General features: G+C 43.0%; 1 long non-coding RNA gene across 1 annotated transcript in view; it reads left to right on the top strand.

Annotated features, from left to right (window-relative positions):
- The window catches only part of LOC106728002, a 4,837-nt gene extending 2,002 nt beyond the window's left edge, over positions 1 to 2,835 (top strand). The window contains exons 2-3 of the long non-coding RNA XR_001364229.1: positions 1,179 to 1,181; positions 2,825 to 2,835. This is a non-coding gene — a long non-coding RNA (uncharacterized LOC106728002). The remainder of the gene's footprint in view (positions 1 to 1,178; positions 1,182 to 2,824) is intronic.
- The last annotated feature ends 4,631 nt before the right edge of the window (positions 2,836 to 7,466 follow it).

Genomic DNA, 7,466 nt, shown 5'->3' with positions numbered 1-7,466 from the left:
ATCAGGAAGGTGTGGTGTATTATGAGCTTCTAAAACCAGGTAAAACCATTAATACTGATCGCTACCGACAACAAATAATCAATTTGAACCACGATTTGATCTTAATGGGCCAGAAGACACGGCAAAGTAATTTTGCTTCATGATGACGCACCATCACACACTTCAAAACCAGTTAAGGACACGTTAAAAGATCTTGCCTGGGAAGTATTACCCACCGCCATATTCACCAGACCTTGCTCCTTCAGATTAGCACTTGTTCCGATCAATGGCACATGCATTTTCTGAGCAGCACTTCAAACCGTACGAAGAAGTGGAAAATAGGGTCTCTGAAAGTTCCCAATAGAACTTTTCTTGTTTTGAGGCAGACTCTCAACTTATTGGGATAATTAATGCTTCAAAAAATGGCAATTTTTCACCTTGTTTTATACATTACAATCAAAGGAGGAGACATAAGTGGGTAACATGAAATCCATTGGTGATAAATTAGGGAGGTGGGAGAAAGCAAAAAGGGGGGGACCTCTGGGATTAGATAAAAAGTAAAATGATAGACATATACTTCTTTTACATAGGTGGGTACAGGATAGTTAACAGTGAACAATTAACAAGATAACAATAACAATGAGGGAATTTGTGGGCTCTGCCCTGGTGCATTGGTTGTGCCCTGAGGGGTCTGAAAAAAGGGAAGTTACAAATTACGCTGACATTCTATAGATATGTTATCTTAGATGCAAAAAGACAATAGGCTCAGTGAAGATCGAAAATTGATCTTTATCATGGAAGATACTGGCCTAAGATATGACTACCCACTATAAACTGCTTTTGAATTAAAAGGTTTTAATTTCAGACCATCCTTTGTGGTTACTGTATTTTTATTTTTAAAAATTTTAAAGGTTATAATTCTTTTTTTAATTAAAAATATATATTTCTTTATTGATTTCAGAGAGGAATGGAGAGGGAGAGAGAGAAACATCAATGATGAGAGAAAATCATTGGTCGGCTGCTACCTGGACGCCTCCTGCTGGGGATCGAGCCTGCAACCCAGGCATGTGCCCTTGGCCGGAATCAAACCTGGGACCCTTCTATCCACTGAGCCAAACCAGCTAGGACCTTTGTGGTTACTTTAGGTCTATGAGTTTGCAAGGCTGCCACACAGGCCTTCCCTGAGTTAGTCAGGTTAGCATGTGGCCCCTTTTCTTCCACACACGCAACATCATGGACAATCTCAAAAGCACTTCTTGGTGAGAGGCTGTTTGTTGTGCTGGACACAACACTATGCTAAGTAAAAGAAGCCAGACACAAACTACTACAAAGTATGATTCCACTTATCTGAAATCCTGGAAAGGCAAAATTATGACAGGAAGCAGACCAGTAAATGCCAGGAGCCAGAAGAGGAGAAAGACACTGACCACAGAACAAAAGGAAGTTTCTGAGTGAAGGAAATGTTTATGTCATGATTATGGTGGTGGTTACATGACTGTACACATTTGTGAAAATGCACTATACACTTAAAATTGGTGAATTTTATTATATGTAAATTATACCTTAATAAAACTGATTTTTTAAATGTAATAATGTTTAAAAAATAAAATAAAAATGTAATGTTTTATAATGCCTAAGACTGTGATGGGATTGTGGGCAGATAAGATAGTGCAAGGGGCAGGAAGTTAATTAGGAGGGTACTGGAGGATATAAGGAAATAGCCCTTCCTCTTTTCCTCTTTTTGGTGGAAAGTCTTCTCTACTTTCTTTCTTTTTTTAAAATATATTTTTATTGATTTATAGAGTGAGAGGAAGGGAGAGGGATAGAGAGATAGAAACATTGATGGAGAGGAAGTCATCGATTGGCTGCCTCCTGCATGGGCCCCACTGGGGATCGAGCCTATGACCCGGGCATGTGCCCTGACCAGGAATTGAACCGGTGACCTCTTGGTTCCTGAGCCACACCAGCGGTTGAAAATCTTCTCTACTTTCATTTCTTTTTCCTTGGGGCTGGGATGCTCCCTCTTCCAAGCTCCTTTCCCATGCAGCTCTGTGGCTAATAATACCGTCACCACAGTTCAAGGGCCCTAGTTAGGTGATCACTAGCCCAGGAGAGATGTTTGTAAATGTTTTTTTAAAAACACAGCCAAGCCCTAACTGGTTCGGCTCAGTGGATAGAGCGTCGGCCTGCAGACTGCAGGGTCCCAGGTTGGATTCTGGTTAAGGGCATGTACCTTGGTTGCGGGCACATCCCCAGTAGGGGGTATGCAAGAGCAGCTGATCGATGTTTCTAACTCTCTATCCCTCTCCCTTCCTCTCTGTAAAAAATCAATAAAACATATTTAAAAAAAAAAAAAACAGTAAAAAAAAAAAACGCAGCCAAAAGAAAATAAAAATAAATAAAAAATGCAGCCAAAAAAATAAGAAACATAGCCAACCCCCTTTCTAAGAAAAGCCTTTTGTAGAACCTTTTTTTTATCTAAAAGAGGTAAAAGCAATATCTTATTAGAATTCATTTATATAAGTTCAACTTCATGATATCTCTGTGTTATAAAATTATTCAATGTTGCCCGGCTGGTGTTGCTCAGTGGTTGCGTATGGATCCATGCACCAGGAGGTCATAGTTCAATTCCTGGTCAGCACATATGCCCGGTTGCATCCTCTGGGGTGATCTGCCTTTCAGTCATGAGGGACTTGGACACTTCACAGACTGGTTTTGCTTGTGAATTGTTTCTTTTTTTCTCTTATCCCTAAGTCTCAGCCTTACAGTTTAACCAGTGATGTGGACAGTTTCTTTCTTACTCTTTTTTTTATTATTATTAAACATATTTTTATTGACTTCAGAGAGGAAGAGAGAGGTAAAGAGAGAGAGAAACATCAATGATGAGAAAGAATCATTGATGGGCTGCCTCCTGCACGCCCCACACTGGGGATGGAACCCACAACCCGGGCATGTGCCCTGAACGGGAATCAAACCGTGACCTCTTGGTTCATAGGTAGGTGCTCAACCACTGAGCCACGCCGGCTGGGCTGGACAGTTTCTTTATCTGCAAGGCCCACTGACTTCTGTAAGACTAAAACTCTATCCAGAAACATAATTGGGTTATTTAAAACCTTAAAAAAAAAGTTAAACTATATTTAAAATTTCTGGGTAAAAATGGTAGATTGAACACATGTATCTAATTTTGCTCCACTAATAATACACTAAAACTAGAGCAAAGGGATTTTTTAAGGACAGGGAAACAGAAGAGGAGAAAAGAGCCAAATATTTTAAGAAGCTGGATAGCATGTGGATGAGTGGTTATTGACTTGGACTAGAGAAAGATGGATCCTAAGGCAGCAGTGGGGTAACCATATGGTAAAACAGAATTGATTGTGCCAGATGGCTTACCACCCGAAGAAGGAAGTCCTAAAGATGCTGACAACAGAGGTTCCCTGCAGTGAAGCTGTAGCCAACGAGGCCCATCATGTACCGGAACCCGCAGAGCACAAACGCTTCCAATAGGCTTTCTGGTAACTCATCCTTACATGTGAACAGACAACCAAGGATTATAAAACCTTCAAGAAAACAATCTAACATGAAAGAGACCAAAACAACAGAAAAAGAAGTTTAGAGAAAACAGAGATTATGAAGAAAGAAGAAAACTTAAATAAAATTATAATAGCTTCAGAGATAAGCTAAGCTAATGCAACTCTGAAACAAATGAGATGCTATATATGAATATTCAGAGAATAAAAACAGGTGAGAGTAATGAACATCTTTAAAATAGTGAGACTCAGAATATTTCTCAGTAGATAAAACTGAGATGGAAAGATAAAATTGAGAAAATATCCAAGAAAACAAAGTAAAAAGATGGAAAGTAGGAGAGAACAATAAAAAAACTAGAAGAACCAGTCCAGCAGAACCATCCTCTGAATTATAGGAGTTTCAAAAAAGAAACAATAGCCGTAGCCAGTTTGGCTCAGTGGATAGAGCATCGGTCTGCGGACTGAAAGGTCCCGGGTTCAATTCTGGTCAAGGGCACATGCCTGTGTTTCAGGCTCGATCCCCAGAAACATCATCATTGATGTTTTTATCTTTCATTCCCTTTTCCTTCCTCTCTCTGAAATCAATAGAAATAAAAATGAATAAAAATATATTTGAAAAAAGAAAAGAAAAAGAAACAACAGAGAAAATGGAAGGGAAGATGTCACCAATGGGATGGTTCAATATTATTTCCCAGAAGTGAGGGGCACTGAGTGTCCAGCACAACAAACAGCCTCTCACCAAAACATATCATTGCCATTTCAGAACACTGGAGACATGAAGATGTTCAGAGAGGGGGAGAAAGTCACAAAGAATAAGGAATTAAAGGCTTTCATCTCAAAAGCAATGATGAAAACTAGAAGGTAATGCCCCAATGCCTTCACAATTCTCAAGAAAGTCAATTCCTAGCTAAACAATCAATCCAGTGTCTGAGTAGAACAATGGCCATGTCAAACATGCAAAGTTTCCAAACAATGCATCACCCTCTGTCTCAGGAAGCTTCTGGAAGATAGTCTCTTTCCAAAAAAGGGAATAAATCAAGAAAGAGAAAGACATTGAATATGGCAAAACAAAGATCCAACAAAGGAGAGAGGCAAAGAAAATACCCCGGAGGATGAGAGAGGAGATGCCAGGTTGCCAGATGTTCAGCAAGGATAGAGGATAAACCCTCAGAGTGGAGCAAGTCAGAGGCTCCAGCAGAGATGTCTTCAAGAAGGTGAAGTTGATAGAATATCTGTTGTATCTAGATATTCTGAGAAAAGATTTAGACAGTTTGGAGAAGATTTTAAGGCAGATTTTGATAAATACATAGATCACTAAACAAATTTAAAAAAAGATAATTATTCATTCCAGGAAAAATAAAAAATTGTGCAGGAAAGGAAGAGTAACCAAAGTTTTCTACATGGCTCAATTCTGAATGGAATATATAGTCACTGTGTTGTTAAGAACTAAAAATTGAACTAGCAAAAATTATCAAGTTAAATTTGGCAGAAGGGAGATGGGAATGAGCTATAAGAGTGGGGAGGGAGAAAGAGGGGGAAATCCTCAAATCTGCCCCTATTGCTTGTGGGGGCTAGGGCAAAACTACAATGGAGACTCACATACTAAATATATTTTTAAAATATATTTTATTGATTTTTTTACAGAGAGGAAGGGAGAGGAATAGAGAGCTAGACACATCAATGAGAGAGAAACATTGATCAGCTGCCTCCTGCACACTCCCCACTGGGGATGTGCCTGCAACGGTACATGCCCTTGACTGGAATCCAACCTGGGACCCTGCAGTCTGCAGGCCGACGCTCTATCCACTGAGCCAAACCAGTCAGGGCCTAAATATTTTAATGTTATAAATTAAGCTAACAAATCTATCTATATATATAAAAGCCCAAGCAACCCAATGACTGGTCAACCAGTTGCTATGACATGCACTGACCACCAGAGGACAGACGCTCACTGCAGTAGCTGTCCCCTGGTGGTCAGTGCACTCCCACAGCAGGAGTGCCACTCAGCCGACCAACCCATCCCAGTGGCCCATCAGCCCGGCAGCAGCCACTCACTCCCTCAGTAGTCCTGCAGGTCCAATCTCCAGAGAACGGGCCAGGCACCGATGGACTGGCGCTGCCAGCACGATCCCAACAGCGCTGCCAGCCTCACGCACTGCGTCCACTTCTCTTCCCCTCCCTAGATGCTCCACAAGGAAGAAACTACATAAAAGCGCCACCAGGTGGCTCATGACAACCAGCGCAAATGTCAGCAGGACAGATCAGGATCCTGGGCCAGCAAGAGCATCCCACCACCTTCCCAGAGGGTTGATCGCATCCGGCCACCCCCCATTCCCCTCGGGAGGGGCGCCAGATGCAGGGCTCATGGCTGGTGAGTGCCGAGGCTGCAGTGTGAGCCTCTCCCAATCAGGACTTACTGGGTGCGAGCCCCTGGCAGGTGCAGTGGGGCCGGGATGAGCAGGAGCGGCAGGCGGCGTTGGACTGCCGGTTTCGGCCCAATCCCCGAAGGCCACGCCGAGGGACCCCACCTGTTCACGAATTCGTGCACTAGGCCTCTTGTACCTTCATAAGGACTTGCAAGGCCAGGTTCTAAATTAGAATTTTTGGAATCCTTAGAGTTCTATACTAGAAAATAGAAGCCCCAGCCCCTGGCTCTTGCCTGACCCTCCTTCCCTTCTGATTTTGCCTCTGTTCTGCATTGAGAGAGCCTTAGACAGGATCCTGTGGACACCCTAACTTGTTCTCACACCTCTTGCTGTAAAGAGCTGTCTTTGACTACCCTTCAGGCCTAGGGATGCCCACACCATCAGCAAGGCCTGGCTGGGGAGAGGAGATCCAAGGAAGAAGCTGGTACAAGCCCACAAAGCGAGTTGGGCAGGCAATTCCAGGGCCCCAGGTGTTCGGAATATGGCATATAGGGGGGTAAGTGGTCTTTGGATGGGCATATCCCCTTGAACTGACCCTGTGAGGAAGGACCCAGCCAAAAAGGAAGTTTAAATACCTGAAAATGGAGAGAGGGCTCTGCTTTGAACAAATCTTATACAATTATCTGACTCTCTAAAATAGGTGTCTATGTATTCTAAGAAATACTTCATAGAAGAAAAGCTTTATAAAAATAAAATCTGATAATAAAAGTTTGTGGAACCTCTGAACCTTCTGCTATGCCTAGAGGTCTCAATAATACAGTTTGAAAACCACAGGACTGCTCCCTCATGTGAGGCTATCTAGGTGTTGGGATGAAAACCACAGCCACGTTTCTCTCTACAATGGCCCCCAGAACGAATCCCTCTTCCTGTCCTCCCATCCCTCACCTTTAATTGAGGACACCTACTTCCTGCTGGTTGTTTTCCTACTTCTCCCCTGCTGGGCTCTGGCCTCCTTGCAAGCAGGGACCCAGCTGAGTTCGTTGCCGCTGCAGCACCTAGCACAGCGCCAGACAGAGGACAGGCTCAGCCACGTGTTGATGGACAAAGGAAAAAGGAAGCATCTGTACCCGGGCTTGGAGGGAAGGTGTTTGCCTTTCTGCACAGGTATGCCTGGAGCCCTGACACCTTCGGCATATTCGTTAAATAGCTATGGGTTACAATTCCCTTATCTTAACACCACCGCATTTATCTCACATCTTTAATACCCATAAAGGACTAGGTCCCTGCTGCAAATCTCAAAAGTAACTTCGGAATCACGTGAGAAGCACGTGTTTGCCCCGTGACCGCAGGGAGTTTGGCGGGTGGAGGAGCTGTTTTCTGTTTTTCAATTTCTGTTTGCTCAGTGCCGGGAACTGTGCCTCACACCTATCAGGTGCTCAATAAGTAGTTGTTGGGTGAATTAAAGAATTAAAACGTGTTAAAAAAAACTACGCATGGGATGGAAACACGCTTTGTGAAGTGGAAAGATACACTTATATTCGGAATAAATATTTCGGTTCAGGCCCTGGTCCTCGGAGCGAGCGCATGGGACCCA

This window comes from Myotis brandtii, unplaced genomic scaffold (assembly GCF_000412655.1).
Source record: "Myotis brandtii unplaced genomic scaffold, ASM41265v1 scaffold517, whole genome shotgun sequence".
Classification (NCBI taxonomy): Eukaryota; Metazoa; Chordata; class Mammalia; order Chiroptera; family Vespertilionidae; genus Myotis; species Myotis brandtii.
The sequence above is the reverse complement of the archived record's forward strand: the minus strand, read 5'-3'. Positions and strand labels throughout refer to the sequence as shown.